General features: G+C 35.5%; 1 long non-coding RNA gene across 1 annotated transcript in view; it reads left to right on the top strand.

Moving 5' to 3' along the window:
• Nucleotides 1-14,493, top strand: part of LOC143686468 (uncharacterized) — a 148,162-nt gene extending 133,669 nt beyond the window's left edge. The window contains exon 3 of the long non-coding RNA XR_013177176.1: nucleotides 14,383-14,493. This is a non-coding gene — a long non-coding RNA (uncharacterized LOC143686468). The remainder of the gene's footprint in view (nucleotides 1-14,382) is intronic.
• The last annotated feature ends 4,194 nt before the right edge of the window (nucleotides 14,494-18,687 follow it).

Here is an 18,687-nt window from a genome sequence, read left to right as displayed (position 1 = left end):
TTCATTCTTGAACATGTAGATATCCAGTAGTACTATTTGAATGTCTTGGCACCATTGCTGAAAATTAATTGACCATAGATGTATGGGTTTATTTCTAGACTGTCAATTTTATTACATAGATCTATATGTGTATTGTTATGCAAGTACCACGTAGTCTTAATTAGTATACTTAATTAGTATAATTGTAGTAAGTTTTGAATTTGGGAAGTATGAGTCTTCCAACTTTTTTTCTTTTTCAAGATTGTTTTGGCTTTTCTGTGCCTTCCCATTTCCATACCAATTTTAAGATAAGTTTGTCAATTTCTGCAAAAATGGAAGCTGGGATTTGATGGCAATGTCATTGATAATTTGGGTAATATTAGCATCTTAATATTAAGTCTTTTTTCTGAATACTGATGTCATTCCATTGATTTAGGGTTTTTTTGAATTTCTCTCAATAATATTTTGTAGTTTTCAGTGTACAAGTTTCGTACTTGTCTTGTTCAATTTATTTCTGAGTGTTTTATTTGTTTAGATAATCATAAATGAAATTATTTTCTTAACTTCATTTTTGGATTGTTCACAGCTAAAGTATAAAAATAGAGTTGATTTTTGTATATTGATCTTGTATCCTGAAACCTTGCTAAACTTATTATATTGTTTTGATAATTTAATGAATTCTCTATATGAAAGATGATGCTATCTTCAAATAAAGATTGTTTTACATCTTCCTTTCTAATTAGATGCCATTTATTTATTTCTTTTGAATAACGTCCTTGGCTAGAATATAGGACTGTTGTACTATGTTAAATGGACATCCTGAGAGAAAAGCATTCAGCCTTCCATCAAAAAGTATGATGTTAGCTGTAGGATTGTTGTAGATTTTGTTTGCCAGATTGATAAGGTTTTCTTCAATTTTACTATTTTTAGTGCATTTATCAGATATTTTTGTCAAATGTTTTTCTGCATCTATTGAAATAATCATGCTTGATCATCGCTTATTCTATGAATTGATGTATTACATTGATTTTGTTTGTTGAGTCAACCTTACATTCACAGGAAAAATTCCACTTAGTCACGATATTAACCCCTTTCATCTGTTTTTCAATTTAATTTGCTACTATCTGGTTGAGGAATTTTTTGTCTGTATTCATAAAGATATTGATTTGTGGTGTCTTGTCCAGTTTTGATATCAGATCAATACTAACTTCACAGAATGTGTTGAGACATCTTCATTCCTTTTCTATTTTTTGGAAGAATTTGTAAAGGACTGCTCTAATTCTTTTGTATATGTTTGGTATAGTTCACCAGCAAAACCATCTGTTCCTGGGTTTTTGTTTATAGAAAATATTTTGATTACTGGATTAATCTTTATTTGTTTAAGTCTATTACTATTTTCTATTTCTTCTTGAGTCAGTTTTGGTAGTTTGTGTCTTTCTAGGACTCTAAGTTATCTAATTTGCAGGTATACAATTGTTCATAGTATTCCTTAATAATCTTATTGTTTCTAGAAGGCTGTAGTAACATTCCCTGTTTTGTTTCTGATTTTACTAGTTTGAATCTTCCTTTTATCCTTAGTTAGCATAACCAACTAATTGTTAATTTTGTTGATCTTTTCAGAGAACTCATTTTGGATTTTATTGACCATATTTTTCTGTTCTCTATTTCAAATAGAGAACATAAATTAGAACCCTCACACATTGCCCATGGGAATGTAAACCCTTTAAAGCTTTATTTTTTCCTTCCTTGTGAGTTTTAGGTTTAGTTTGTTTTGCTTTTTCTAGATTCTTATGGTGAAAGGTTAAGTTATTAATTTAATAGCTTTCTTCCTTCTAAGTGTAGGTGCTTACAGCTGTAAATTTCCCTCAAAGCACTTCCTTAACTTCATCCCACAAATTTAAGTATGTTTTGTTTTCATTTTCACTGATTTCAAAGTATTTTCTAATTTCCTTTATCAATTCTTCTTTGACCATTCATTATTTAGTTTAATTTTGACATATTTGTGAATTTTTCAAATTTTCTTCTGCTACTGATTTCTAATTCCATTCCATTGTGGTCTAAGAACATACTGGGTATGAGTTCAGTCTTTAAATACTGAGACTTGTTTTATGGCTTAATTTATAATCTATCCTGGAGACTGTACCATGTGTACTTGAGAAGAAAATATATATGCTGTTGTTATTGGGTGGAGTTGTCTAGTGATGTCGATCAGACCTAGTTGGTACATTTATTATTCAAGTTGCCTATTCCCTTGATGATTTTCTGTCTAGTTGTTCTATCTATTATTAAAAGTGAATTATTGGATTATCTACTTATCCCTTCAATTATGTCCATTTCTGCTTCATGTTTTTGGGGGGCTCTGTTTTTAGGTACATATATGTTTATAATTGGCATAGCTTCTTGATGGATTGACCCTTCTATCTTTTATAAAATGTCCTTTGTTTCTAGTGATAATTTTTTCAAAGTCTATTTTGTCTGATATTAGTATAGCCACTCCACTTTTCTTTTGGTTGCTCTTTGCATAGTGTATCTTTTTCCTCCATTTATTGCCAATCTATTGGTGTCTTTGAATCTAGAGTCTTTCTCTTATAGACAGAAAATTATTATATGCTTTGTATTTTTTTTTTTGTATTCCACCCTATCTTTCTCTTCCATTTAATTGGGGTATTTAATCCATTTATGCTTAATGTAGTTACAGTTAAGGTAGGTTGTACATCTACCATTTTGCTTTTAGTGTTTTACATGTCTATGCCTTTTCTATCTCTATTCCGTCATACCATCTTTTTGTTTTGTTTTAAAAGTTATATTTTAATGTACCATTTAAATTCTGTCATTTATAAACTATGTATGTTTTGAGTTATTTTCTTAGTAGTTTCTCTATAGATAACATTTGCTATCTTAGCTTGTAATGATCTAGTTCAGATTAATACCAACTTTATTTCAATAAAATGTAAAAGCTTTCCTCCATTCCCTCTCCTTTATTTGCACTGTTATTGTCATAGAAAGTACATTTTTATGCATTGTGTACTGATCAGCACAGATTTATAATGATTGCTTTAGGGGAAAAGTAGAATTACAAATATAAAATACATTAAAATGTCTATTATTTTTACCAATGTAGTAACCTTTACTATTCCTTTTTATTTCTTTACATGGGTTCAAGTTACTTTCTAGTGTACTTTCATTTTAGCCAAAAGAACTCCTTTTAGTATTTCTTATAGTTTATGTTTGCTACTGATGAACTTTTTTGACTTTTGTTGATCTGGGAATGTCTCCATTTATCCTTTTTTTTTTTAAGAAGAGATTTACTGGATGTAGATTTCTGGTTGAAAATCTTTTTCTTTCAATGTTTTGAATATACAATCCATTGTCTTCTGTCTTCTATGATTTTTTATGAGAAATCAGTTATTAATGTTATGAGGATCCCTTGTACATGATGAATCACTTCTCTTTTGCTGCTTTCAAGAGTCTTTCCTTGTCTTTGTCATTTGACAGTTTTGCTCTGATGTGACTGTGTGTAGCCTTTTGAATTTGACCTATTGGAGTCCTTTGAGCTCCTTGGATGTGTAGATTAATATTTTTCATCAAATTTGGTTTTGGCCATTATTTCCTTCTTCTCCTTTCTCCTTTTTTTCTTCCTTTGGGGTCTTCCATCATATGTATGTTGGTATGCTTTATGAGGTACCACTGGTCTCTGAGGTTCTATTGACTTTTCTCCTTTTTTTTTTTTTTTTTGGTCTTTGTGTTCCACAGACTGGATAATCTCAATTGACCTATTTTCCAGTTTGAAAATTCTTTCTTCAGCCTGCTCATTTATGCTGTTGGGGCCCTCTAGTGAATTTTTCAGTTATTGTACTTTTCAACCCCAGACTTTCTACTTGGTTCTTTATTTTTATAACTTCAGCATCTTTAATGATATTTTCTGTTTGACTAAGCATTGTTCTTACACTTTCCTTTTCTTTTGTGGGCATGATTTCCTTTAGTTCTTGAACATATTTTAAAAAGATTACTTACAGTCTTTGTCTTATAAGTCCAAAGTGTGCATTTCCTCACAGAGTTTTTATGGATTGTGCTTTTTTCCTGTGTATGGCCCACATTTTCTTTATGGCTCACATTTTTTTTTTTGTTAAAAACAGGGTATTTTAAAATTTTGCGGTGTGGCTACTTTGGATATTAGTTTCTCCTTCCTCCCTAGAATTTGTTATTGTTGCTGTTCATTAGTGTTGTTGTTTGTTTAGTGACTTTCTGAACTAATTCTATAAAGTCGTATTCTTTGTCATGTGTGTCCATTCAAGTCTGTGATGGATTAGCTTAGTGGTGACTGGACAGAGATTTATTTAAATGCCTGGAAATAAGATTGCCTCCCAATCTTTGTTGAGGGTTCCTGAATGCATGGTAGAGAATGATTTCAAACCTCAGCCAGACAGTTTATAAATCTGCCTTAGTCTTCATTTCCTGTTTGCCTGGAGCCTCCAAGGTAGCCAGGGGTGAGACCCTAGGGCATTTGCAAGGCTATTAGAGTATGCATACAACTTTGAGCATGCAAATGACCCTATGCATGTGTGAGGCCTTCCATATCCACAAGACTATATTGAGACTCATCCAAACACCTATGGACATCTCATTCCCCAGTTTTTCCTTTTAAGCCTTTTGTTAGCCTCTCATTTACCCTAACTGTTATCCATCTCCTCAGGCAGTTGCAACATTAAAAATTGCCTCATTGCTTTTGACAAATGCTCACAGGGAAAAGGCTGTTTGCATTGGATGAGCTAAAAGTTGGGTCAAATAATAACAGCTGTGTGAGTGGGATTGTCCAAGGAAGCACCTAACAGATCAAGTAATGAATATTCACTGACAATGGTGCTTTGATGAAGATCTGATCTCATTCGGCTCTCCCTCCTGTGGCTTCCTGGCTATTGGTTACTTCTGTGATAATGGGCTGTTGGTTTACAAGGCTAGGACGGAATAGGGATAAGGCAAGTTAAAATGCCACAAATACTGCTGCTATTATCAAGAGTCATTTCCCTCGAATATGACACAATTTGGACTGCTCTACACCTTTGATTAACTTTGAGCATTTGAAAATGTTGATTCTGATAAAAGCCAGTGTTGTCGTTGATTTTATGGGGGAGAGAATTTTCAAAGATCTTTATTCCACTATTTTTTTTGCTGATGTTCCAAAGATTGATATTTTGAAAATAATATTAAAGTAGAAACACTTCTGGGAAGAAAAGCAAGTTTATAAAATAAGGTAAAATAGATAATATTGTGTATGAGAAGATTCAACTATGGATTCTGCAGGGATGGAAAAGACAAGATGATACCATAAAGAATCTAATGGCATGCAATTGAAAGCTTAGAAGATTTGTGTAAATTCCTAGAAAAATACAACTTATCAAAACTTATAAAGAACAAACAAAATATGGTATTATCCTAAAATCATTGAAAAGGGTGAATCACCAAATTTTTCTAATAAAAATAAGTACAGATGGATGGATTTAAGGCAAATGCAATCAAAGAACAGATCATTTTAATCTATGCAAATTCATCCAGACAATGTAAAAAAAGACAATACTCTCTAATACTTTTTATGAGATTAATATAACCTTCACACAAAAGCAGTGAATGAAAAGGAATTTGTAGTCTAATTTCATACATAAACAAATGTAAAAATCTTAAATAAAATATTGGCAAATTGAATGAAGCAATGATAAAATGTTTAATAAAATGAGATAAATTAGATTTATCTAAAAAATAATACTGGTTTAATGTTAAAAAATTAATTAATGTCATCTGCTGTATTAACATATTAAAAGACATAAAATACATGCTCATTTAAGTAAAGCAGAAAAAATGTTCAATAAAATTCAGTATGTATTCATGAGAAAATCTTAGAAAATCTGAAGGGAACTTCCTCAACCTGGTATAAAGCATCTATAAAATACCAATCAAAAAATCATACTGACTGGGAGAATGTTAAAACTATTTTAAGATGGGAAATAAGACAAGTATGCCTATTATTACCACTTCTGTTTAGCATTGTATTGATGGTCCTTGCTAATGCAACAAAGCACTGAGAAAGAAAGAAAAGGTATAATAGTCTGAAAGGAAGAAATAAAACTTGTTCTGTCTATGCAAAAATTCAAGGAAACATAATACAACTATGAGCATTAATAAAAGAAAATTTACATATAAATTAGTATTAAAAGGAGAGTTTATGACAGTTTCTCAATTTTTATAAACAAAATACAAAAGTATGTTTACATATCTGAAAAACAAGAGGAATTGTATTTCTTTTTAAAAAGGTAAGGCTTATCAGATACTATATGTTACAAAATACCTAGCAATAAGGTTTGCAAGGTTATTGCTTGCAAATGTGTGTGGAAAAGATTATAAAAACTTTAAAAATTAAAAATGCTAAGCAATCAAAATGTTATGTCCTTGGCTGGGAAGAGTCACTGATGTAAGGATGTCAATTCACCTTAAATTGATTTGTAGAGTCAAACCAATTCCAATTTCCAGTCACAACCTATAAAATCCCAATAGGAATTTTTGAGGCATCTGACAGATGGATTCTGAAATTTATAAGGAAGAACAAAGACATAAAATTATTTAAGGCATCTCCTAAGAACAATGCTTTCTTTTAAGGAAAGATACTTGTCCTCCCAGATTTAATCTTACTTTAAAGCCATAGTAATTAAGACAATGTTATGGCTTCAGGGATATGCAGAGTGACAAATTGAACAAAACAGATAGCTTAGAAATAGGTCCACACAATATATGGAAATTTAATTTATGCCAGACCAGGTAATTTCAGATTAGTGAAGAAAGAATGTACTATTTTAAAACTGATGCTGGGACAATTGTTTATTCAAATGGAATATTTAAAAAAAGATATTCATTCTGTAGCTAACATGATAAACAATCAGTTCCAAGTAGATGAAAGCAGTAAATGTGAAAGGCCATATTTGAAAACTTCTAGAAGTATCTATGGATGGATATTATAAATTTAGAGTAGGAATGGTTTTTTCAGCAAAAATCTCAAGGGAAATTGCTGATAAAATGTATTTAAAGTAAAATTGCATCTATGTAGGAAAAAAACATTTGGACAGTGAAAAGAACATCCCAGAATGGATGAGGTTATTTGCAATCCATAAAAGTGAAAATAAATGTTTGCAATGAATGCAAGGATTTGTGTTCAAAGAGATGAATAATGCAATGAAAAGCAAGAAAAAGACAAACATATATCTTACAGAAGAGGAAATACAAACCACCATAAACATATGAAAAGATATTTGTATTAGTTAGGGTTCTCTAGAGAAACAGAATCAGCAGGAGATATCTGTAGATATAAAATTTATAAAAGTGTCTCGCATAACCATGGGAATATAGAGCCCAAGGTCTGTAGGGCAGGCTGCAAGCTGGTAACTCGGCAAGCTCTCAGGAGAGGCTGCGGGGGCAATGGTGGGAATGGAAGAGTCCAAAATCTGTAGGGCAGGCCATGAAGCTGGACAAACTCCACAGGAGAGGCTCGCCAGCTCAAGCAGGAAGAGTGACTGTCTCTTCTGAATCCTCCTTAAAAGCCTTCTGGTGATTAGATTAAGCATCACTCATTGCGGAAGACACTCCCCTTAGCTGATTACAAACATGATCACGTATGGATGCAGCTGACATAATCATGATTTAAGTCCATGAAATGTCCTCATAGCACAAACAGGCCAGCACTTGCCTGACCAGATGACCAGGCACCACCACCTGGCCAAGTTGGCACATGAACCTGACCATGACAATATTCAACCTCATTATTAACCAGGGAAATCCTAAATAAAACCACAATATGATCTCTTTTCATGACTCCCAGTTTGCCAGAAAAAGTGAATGGTGATTAATGTCAAGTATGGCAAGATTATAAAGCAGGAGAAATTCTCTCTTCAGTGGTAGCAGTATAAAGTAGTACAACTGGAAAACAGTATGTCATTATAGAGTATACATGAGCATTCTCTCCAATAAATAACTGCATTTCAGGTATACACCCCAGAGGAATTCCAGCACACGTGCACTAAAAGACCCTTCAAGCAGCTTTGTTTGTAAAAGTAGAAAACTGGAAACCACACAAATTATCAGTTGAATCAATTCATAAGTTGTAGTATAGTCATGGATGGGAATACTACACCAGAGTTAAGAACATCAAAATAGAAAACAAACAGTGAACCCCAATGTAAACTATGGACTATAGATAATAGTATAATTATAATAACTTGTTTAATCAGTTGTAACAAAGTTACCACACTAATGCAAAATATTAATACATGGGTAAACCATGTGTGTGAGGTGGAGCATAAGGGAACTCTAAATTTTCTATATGATTTTTCTGTAAACCTATAGCTCCTCTAATAAAAAAAAAAGTTTAAGGGTTTAAAAAAACAGAAAGAGAGTGAAACAGTTCCAGGCTTCAATATGGAGGAACATTAAAAATATAATGTAGAATATAAGAAGTCTATCAGAAAAAATATGTATAATGTTTCTTTGTATAAATAAAAAGGGCAAGAGTCAAAGAAAATATTATTTAAGATCATAAATGTGGTTGGTAATCTATAAAAGAGAAAAAGAGAGAGACTGAGATGGAGAGACAGTAAGACGGAGATTGGCACAAAATTAGGAAGGTGTTTCCTCTGTAAGGAAGGGAGAGAGGCATTATCATGGGAGGGTCTTTCTAAGGGGGTGGTAATATTGAATATCTCCTGATGAGATATTCAATATCTTTGGTGAGTTCCTGAGTGTTTATTTTATTATTCCTCCCCCATATGTGCATAGGTATTTTATTCACTTACATAATATATTTATACAGTAAATTCATATAATATATTTTATAGAATATATTTTATTCATATAATATAATTTACAATAATGAAATCCAGTCAGCGTGGGACTATATTGTGCCAGCCACATGTTCTGCTTGCAGAGACTCCTGCTTAAGGATCAGGGTAGGGTGTTGTCACTCCGGATTTTCAAGAGTCATGGAAAGAAAATAAATGTTTGCAATGAATGCAACAGTGACTTTTGCACCTGCTTTCTGACAGCAGAAATGAGGTTTTAAAAGACTTAGCTTTGAGGGAAGAAGGGCATTTAAAGGAGTATTATTGCCATCGTATTAGGGTCTGAGCAGACCGCACTGTCCCTGGGAGGGCTGGGCAGTATATAAGGCTGTGCCGTTCTGCAAGCACCTCTGCAGGTGCTAAATGGTACCCAAAGAGCCGCGCTGGCACATTGTCCTCAGACAAGTGCACGAGCACATTACAGGCTTGGAGAGTAATTTCAGAAGCGACCAAAACAGTACAGACAGAGGCAAGAATTATTTGCAGCATGGCCTAGAAACCGTGCGCTTTCACATCCTGGGCAAATCATGAGCCTGAGGCTGAGAAAATTGATGTCACAACAGAAGATGATTTCCTGAAGTGACTTTTGGAGGATGAAAAGGATTGAGATGACGTAGGACATAAATGAAAAAGTCCAAATAAATATGTAAATGGGCCAGAGCCATTAAATTAATATAAAGTTTCTTTGCATTTCATTTTCTGAAGACCAGTTTCTACTCTTGAGATCAAGGTCAGAGATCCTTTGACAAGCTAAACAAGTCAAACTTAAACACCGCTTAAAAAATACTAATGAGCTACTGGACATGCAAAGTGTATATAATAAAGGCTACAGTTGTACTTTAGCATAGAGCTGGAGAATTTGCTTATAAATTACGCAGACCGAGAAAAATATCTACAAAAGGTTGTGAATCAAGAAAAGGGAATAACTAAGAAGGAGGCAGGTTTCCAATTACAGAGCCACCAATTAAAGGCAAAACTTGTATTTCTTTACAGCAATGCCTATGGCAAGTCAGTCAACTCTATTGGAGGGGAAGTTTGGTGCAGATAATGCCAAATGTCAGAAATTTTAAGTGTCCTATTGTATTAACATTTAAATGTGGATTTCTCCAGGGTTCCGGTTGAAGGCACAGCACAGCCAAATCAAACGAGCAATTTTTAAGTGTTCAACGCTATATTTAGTAGTGTGGCAAGTCAGATGAACAATAAAATATGTTTCTTGCCCTCAGGGACTTTATGATCTAGTTAAGAACACACTATCATGGTGAAATAATGAGATAAAAATATGAGGCAGAATCGGAAGGGCACTTGCTCACATGGAAGGCTCTTAGCGACCTCACTGTCTGGGTCCTGGTAATGAACCTAGTGGCTGGAACATCTGTTCCTTGACTGCACACAGCCCCCATTCCCTCTTTTTTTATATGCTGTATGGCAGGGTCACATTATGTTATTTTTCCATGCGAGTACTCTGCTATTGCAGCATCATTTGTTCAGTTTTTGTTTTTTGTTTGTTTTGTTTGCTTGCTTGCTTTGTTTGGGGAGAAGTGCATGGGCCCCTTATTCACTCTTACCAGCTCCTAATTGTGCCACCCCCCCGACCCCTCACCCTTTGAGCTTACAGAAGGAAATTGGAACATACAATTCCTGACGGGGCTTTGTTCCTGGTTATAGTTTGTCCCCAAATTAAAAACAGGAATTTCAAGGAAAAAGAAAACTGCCGGGAGCAGGAACATTCATAATTGTGAAAAAGGACAACCAACAGCGAAAAAGGAACTGCGTAGGCTGCCATGGACATGACTCAGAAAGGAGAGTAAATCCAGACCATTTAGTAAAGGAGCAGACAAGCCTTCCCATGATGGACTCCCCGACAATGGCATTGCCCCATGCAGCCGCTGATTACTCACGTGCTACTTAATCATTACAAGTATATTAGTGAGTTTATATATATATTTAATTAGGCAGGAAGTTTTGTAAAACGTGAGAAATTTTCCCATCAAAATGAATTCAAATACAACCATTATTTTGGGGCATGTGAAAGGGATGAGCCTCAGTTACCAGGACAAATCAGGGGGAAGAGGACGTTGTTACTTGAGCATCCCAGCTAAATGAGGAATTACACTCCATCACTGAGTCTTCCATTGTGTGATGCAGACCTTATTTTCTATATGATTTTAAAATAAGATTATAGAAATACACGATTTTTTTAACATCACAACTTTTCTAGTGGTCTCTGGTCTCTGCAGCAGCAAGTTAGTCAATTCTCAGGTATAGTAATGGAAGAAATTCTAGATCAAATGGTTTGGGTGGACATAACTATATGTCTCAAGTAGATTTTCTGTTTTACTAATAAAAGTGGAGTTTCCCAGTGTTTGGGGTAGTACACAGCACGTGCGAAAGTCCGTGGTAATAAATATCTCTACCTACATGTATTTGTATCATCAAAGGGAAACTCTATATCTAAAATTTTAATCAGAGCAGAGTTTGAGGTTTTCTTAAGCATGATGGCAACACTGGTTTTGGAACACTAGGAGGATGGTGGGAGCAGTAACCAGGGTTTAAGCAATAGCAGGGTTTTCTTTTATAGAGCCTCCATTTATCTTGTAGGATTTCAACAGTGAAGGAGACCTAAGAAGCCATAAAAATCAATTCCTAAAATTGAACTTGAATAAAACAAATCATCTCTCACACTCACCCTGACTGGTAGTAATTACTCAGGAGCATCTTGGTTACTTTTCCATTAAATAGTTTTCCTAAGGATCAAACTTATTTTATTTACTGGGTTTATCCTAAGCTCTCAAGGTGCTGTTGAAGGATATGATGCAAGTTTTAGCATCATTTAACATTTATTGAATTATAGAATCATGTCACTTAGAGGTGACACAAGGTTTAACGAGAAAAGCAAAACATTGTTCCCATTTCTTTTTTGGGGGGGTGCATGGTCCAGGAATTGAACGCGGGTCTCCCACATGAAAGGTGAGCGTTCTACCACCGAACCACCCATGCACTCACATTATTTCCATTTTATAGGGAGAGAATCAATGCAGACTGGCAGGAAAAGACTTGCCCAAAGTTGAACAGAAAGTTTGGATAGGAGATTAGAACCAATTGAGTCATCCAATTGGTAGCCTGCTCTTTTCACTTGTATGTGAGCTGAGTTTGTTAGAAAAATATGTCCCAGGAGTAAATGCAATTTATTCAGAAAGAACGGTTAACCCTTGGACTCTGGAAGTGTGGTTGAGATGCTTCAGCATAAATGCTTGGGGTAATGATTAGACAGCTGTATTTACTTAGCCATCGTTCTGTTTGGATTTGCTGGTCAGACTCAGACAACTAGAATCAGTCACTAACCATTGGGAGAAGGGTGAGACAAGAGAGGGAACTAGTGAAGCAAATTTATCTTTTATGAGCTGGTCAATGGCTGGCAGATTTTTTCCAACACGGAAACTCAAAGTTCTATGCCTAAGTTTCATTTCAAAATGATTGTGTCAATAGACCCGGAGCCAATGAATTAATTAAAAATATTTTCTGATTAGAATGGAGAGGAGGGAACCTTAGGGCACAAGAGGAGTTCAGCCTCCCAGCCTGTGCCACCCATGCCCTCACTATAGACAGACAGACGGAGCTGACTCTCAACACCCTTGTTTTCCTGAACACGCTGCCCACTACCCTATTCTAACGCTAACGTGCATCTGTTGTGACTTTGTCAATATGGCTGTCGCTGAAGCAGGCCATCTGGGGCCTTGGGTTGGGGTGGAGGGGTCATTGTCTTGTCTTTCTCCAGGCTGAGCCCTGCCAATCACTATGAACAGAGCCATCCTAGATAGTCAACAAGTAAAATTCTAGTCCTTTGTACTTCTTCCTGGGGAATTCCAGCTTTAGTTGGAACTTCACAATTTAGAATTTTCTGTCAATGTATGAAGTCTTTTTGGTCTCTTGTACCCTACTCCCAACACCTTGTTTAATCCTTTTCCTTTTACTTCAATAAAGACATTTCCATGGAGGAGAGCAGAAAGCAGGAATAAGGAATGATCAATCCTGAAGGTTGCTTGTTGTATTAAGAATAAAGAGAAGATTATTTTTGATTCCTGACTTCTCAATATATATATGACTATTCTTCAACCCAGGATAAAAGAAGAACAAAGGGAAGGGCAAATCTTTGTTGGTTTATTGTTCCGTCTTAATTGTATCCCTTTTATCTTCGAAATAAGCCAGTCTTTGCAAAGAAGCTGTTGTCTGCGCAGGGTTGATGAAAGGAGGCCTCCACTGACACCTGGCCTCCTTCCCTCTGTGTGTATGTGTGTGTACACGCTTGTATCCAAATGGCCTCTTGTTATAAGGATACCACCCACTGGATTTAGGGCCACCCTAATCCAGTATAACCTCAACTTAATCACATCCATAAAGTGTGATCACTTATTTTTAAAATAAACTAATGTGATGGGATAACATTTTTGAATTATCAATCAATCCCCCGCCCCGCCAGCATTTATCTTTTTTCCCCTCTCTCCCACTCTTCACCACCATTCACATGGATAATTTAAAAAAAAATGCTTTGTCTAAGGAAATGGATAATATAGGGCAGAAAACTGGGGTTTGAAGAGAAGCAGTATTTCTTGCTGTGGTTTCTAAACTCCTATGACTTCAAAGGAACGGACCCTTGACATTACCCCAAATTATTGATATACTTATGAGAAAGTAGGGATGCTCTCCCCTGCTTCCCCCAGAGAAAAAGGATTCCTGGGCATGGAATGGGAAAAAATGACTAGAACTAAGTTTCTTCCACCTCAGTTGTAAATGAGGATTTGGAAATAAAAAGCGTTACAGAAAATTAAAGAAGGTTAGTATTTCTTGCCCAACTGTGTTTGTAGATGAATATTGGAATCCATTACACTAATTCATGCTAAGGTTTACCATCCTTTCCAGACAACTTTGGATGTTAACAGGGACCTTCAATATTATATTAACCCATTCAATGAATATTTCTTGAGCATCTACTATGTGCCAGGTAAGTGGTAGAGGCTAGTATTACAGCATTAAGCAAGAATAGACAAAGGTCTTGCTTAATAATCTTTACCGTCAAGGCAGGATGTCATTAATCAAATAGTTACACAAGTAGATGTGAAGTTATGAGTGTGAGAAGTTCCACTGAGGAAAGAAGATACATGGAGTACATAGCAGGGGGAGATCCCATTATCTGGATGCTCTGGGAAGACTCCCTGAAAAGGGACATTTGAATTGAAATCTAAGGATGCATAGAAGCTAATTAGGAATGAGGAGTAGGGCACATTCCAGGCAGAGAGAATTGGGAATTAGGTCTTCAGTGGGCAGAGACACTAGAATTGAGTTTGGTTGGAGGGAGGAGAGAGAGACACTTTGATCACAGAATGAGGGCAGCTGCCAAAGTAAGGAGCTTTCCTGAATGTGAAGGCATTTCCCGTGCCTGGGTGCAGTTTATATTTGTCTCTTATTATCTTTTGTGCTGAGGTCTCGAGCCCAGGTGTTGAAGGCTAAACCCCTCATTTTTCCCCAGGTGTGCCCTTGCTCCTGAGTGTTCCATCTGGACAAATGACAGCTCTGTCCTTGCATTTTGTGCAAGCCAAATGCTCGACATCATCCTTTCCTTTTCCTTCTTCTTCATCCCCTGTGAGTAATAAATCTACAAGTTTAGTCAATTGTGTCTCAAGGTCTTTCACATCTAATTCACTCCATTCCATTCCCACTGTTATCTCGGGTCAACGCCACCCCTGCTCTGTAGATACCAAGCTACTTGAAATTCTTCTAAGAAGCTGTACTTTTCTCTCTTTCCAGGTTTCTATGTGTATCTTTACCTCTGTTTAGAATTCTCTTCCTCCCTGTCCTTAACTAGGGAACTCATTCATCCCATGTGATGCCCATCCTATGAGAAATGCCCCCCAGACCATCAGCCACAACCAACTGTGGAGTTTAGGTGGGCTCTTCTTCCTTTGTGTTCACTCAAAATACCTTGAGCTTATTGCTTTCAATTACCTGTTTTTTAAATCCGTTTAGACCTGAGCTGTTCAATACAGTAGTTACTAGCCACTTGTGGTAACTACTGAGAGCTCAAAATGTGCTAGTAAAATACACACCAAATTCGAATACTTGGCACAAAATAAAGCAAATGCAAATTTAATTAATAAATTTTTGATGCTGGTTACATGTTGAATTGATAATCTTTTGTATATAACTATATTATTAAATTACTTCACCTGTTTCACTTTAGTTTTTAAAATGTGTCTACTAGCAAATTTAAATGTACATATATGGCTCATGTTAATCCCTCACATTATATTTCTGTTGGGCAGTGCTAGTCAACTACAGCCAGCTGACATATAATCTACCACTTCTTTTTGTATATAAAGTTTTATTGGAACACAACCGGGCTCACTCATTTACATATTGTCTATGACTTATTTCCCACTACAATGACAGAGTTAGGTAGTCATGATAGAGACCATTTGGTCCACAAAGCGTAAAATATTTACTACCTGGCCCTTTTATAGAAGAAACTTTGCCGACCTTTGTTCTAGAGGACTCATATTGTATTTTATTCATCATTGTGTAGCCAAATCATGGAGTAGTACTCAGCTAACAAGCACACAATAAATGTTTGTTGAATGAATAATGTTTGTTGAGTAAATGAATATCTACGCAATAGATGTTTGTTGAGTGAATACAAGTTTGAGAATGATACTGTCAAGGTCATCACTAAGATTAGTTTATGACCCATAGTTGTGGTGACCATTTGGTCTAAACTAAAAATTGAAATATGACCTGATAAGTAGGTTTTTACTTGGATAATTGCCATATGCAACATTTAAAATTGGGATTGTCTTTAAAAACACAGAAAAAGTGGTCCCCAACGCCATCTCCATGGGATGGCTTGATGTTGGAGTAGATGGAGTAGATTTTAATCATGCTGGAATGATTATGGAATGTTGCATAAGTGAGAAGGAGGATTATCTCAGAGGCTGGATATTTGGAATAAGGGTTTATGTCATGACAATCTCCATGACTAGTACCTGCTCCATTGTGATTGTAAAATGGAATCTGAACCAGTGGTTGAGCACCGGGGTTTAGGGAAGACTAAAGACTAATGAAGGAGAGGCTCCTGAGAAAGCCATATTTCAATCCCTGACTCTGAAAGACCCTGATCTTCCAGAAAGGATTCCTAGATGTAACCTTCCTATACATCCATCCCATACAAGTTCTGCCTGGCAATTTAATCCAGTCAAGCACATAGAAATCTGGATCTAGTTTGTATACATGCAAATTAATTCTTTTATCTTAAAAATGGAGCTGAGAATGAGTGTTGGAAAAGAATTAAGTACATCTTCACACTTTGATCCAAATATACTCCTGTCATTTACCCTCTGCTCACAAATCTGCAGCTGTTAGAAGACATGAAATCATTTTCTTGTGCTTTTCTCTGTCAAATTGTTGATGAAAATGATTTCACAAAATTGAAAGAGCCAGAGTTACCATAGATGAGAATTGAATTTCAGGCCTTGGTTATGCAACATCATCTCATCTCATAAGATGCAGTCAGTTTTAAAAAATCATAACATTCCTCAGAGTTGAATTAAATCCTTTTTAACTAATTAAAATCATTAAAGCAACTAGACCTACCCATTTGCACAGGTAGACTCCATACAGCTTTTCTGAAGGGAGCCAGAGTGTTTTCTTTGCTGGAATAGATTTGAGAAGCAAACAAAGCAAGCAAAGAAAATGAATAATGTTCATCAGTAACATATGTGATCAATATACAAAGAGAAGAATTTAAATGTTTGATGATTTTTTTACTTTAAGCCTCTTCAAAGAAATGAGAGAATAAAAGTCTCTAAGATCACAGAGCCCCATCTGTCCATGCATCCACCCACCTACCCACCCATCTATCCATCTACTAACAGTCATTTATTAAATTTATTAAATGTCATTTATTAAACTGTTATCTTCCAAGCCCTACAGTAGATGTAACAGAAGATACAAGAAAAAAAAAAAGCACAATTCCTACCCTTTAAGATTCATAGAATGTTGGATGTGAAGGCACTCTAAAGATGATGTTATTATAATTTACTACATTGTCTTAAAGATAAGGGAAAACAGTTGTTAGGGGACTTACTTAAGATAATAATTTGAAGAATTATTTGGTGGACCACAGGACCCTAATTCCCAGTTCAATAAATTTTCCATTTATGCCTATTGGATAAGTCAGACATATCTACTACCTAAAAAGTTAGAGAATAAATAATTCCAAGTCATCTTGTAAGCAAGTGTGGGATTGCTTGACTCGTTTGATCTATGGGACTTTCAAGAATACCTGACATTGAGCAAGACAATTCAAGGTGAGTTTAAGAGTAGAGATGAGCAGGAGTTAGACTTTAAAGTGTGGGGATCACACATGGTAGAGAGAAAACCTTCTAGGTGTGGCAAACAAAAGAAATAAATGCAACGGGGAGAGAACTAAGCAAAAGAGAAGAAAAAGAGGGAGAATTAGATTAGACAAGGCGTCAACAAAAGTGGCTGAGATGGCACTGAATGGAGCAGAGGGCCTCTGTGGAGAAGCTAGAGACATAAAGTTGGGTCAATGAGGTGAGAGCAGCTGATGTAAGAAAGGCTGTGGGAGAAAATTTTTTTATTAGTGAGAGCCTAATTTTTTTCTATTAGTAAGAGACTAAATCTGTAAGTCAAGTTTTCAGAAGATTTATACACTGCAACCAAGCCCCTTTCCTGACCCTAGAGAAAGACAAAAATATGCCTAAAAGATCCAGCAAGGAAACTGAAAGGAAAGAATATCATTCTGGCAAATTAAGAAGTATGGCAGTAAGTATATCATGTTTCCTTTTTCATATTTTTATATTGTATACCTTCTTCCTGATGTCTGATCAAAATTTACTAGTTTTGAGGGAAAATCTAAAGGGGAATAATTGAAAAAACCCACAGAGAACAAAAGTATTAAGGATATGCGCATACTTTTTTTTTTTTTAATAATAGTCAGTTGGTATTCTAATGGGGTTAGGACTCTTTTTAAGGTTTTGATATACTGCTCAAGATTATTGCTTATGTAGGATGGAATGCATCTTTAAGCACCATGCTGTCATCCCTGTATCCACAAATCACTCAGAACGGTATCACTGGTGGATAGTAAATATTTTATATCTTATTGAAAAATAATACTTTTCTTATAAAGTAGTGGAATCATACTCCTTTTAGGCTTTTCCCAAAATTCTCCCTTGAGAGGCTTAAAAATAATCACACCTAAAGCCTCATCAGAGTTTTCAGAATAAGGGTTTTTGGCTTGGATTTTGACTTGCATGAGTTTGGAAGACCACATTCTATTCTTCATTGCTGTGTCTTTCCATTGCATGTGCGTGTAGAATTAGGATGGAAATAGAAGAGAGAGCCTTCCACTTCCTTTCATTTCTATTTTCTTATAATGTAAGTAGAAAATTTATACCTACATAAATAATCTCAGCTTACAGTTGTTTCTCTAACTCCATTTTCACTGGTCTGCAAAAGATTTCGTTCTTGCAACCAGGCTCTTTTGCACCGCAACAGTTGCTGCCTTTGTTTGCATGATTAACTTGCCTTTCGGTAAAGTGGTATAATAGGAATAAAGGGAAATCATGGGCATTCATTGTTTGTTGGCTGCTGGCAAAGTGAAACTGGAGAGTATATGCAGAAATGGGCTTCACCCTTTATCTCCAGAAGGCTTGGCTTGGGCAATTGTCTACCTTAACACCTCTATAAACATTCTTAATCTTTTCCTAGGACCTGATGGTCTGTTGAGGGAACCAGACATATACAGAAAAACTTG

Source organism: Tamandua tetradactyla, chromosome 6, assembly GCF_023851605.1.
Source record: "Tamandua tetradactyla isolate mTamTet1 chromosome 6, mTamTet1.pri, whole genome shotgun sequence".
NCBI classification, from domain to species: Eukaryota; Metazoa; Chordata; class Mammalia; order Pilosa; family Myrmecophagidae; genus Tamandua; species Tamandua tetradactyla.
The sequence above is the reverse complement of the archived record's forward strand: the minus strand, read 5'-3'. Positions and strand labels throughout refer to the sequence as shown.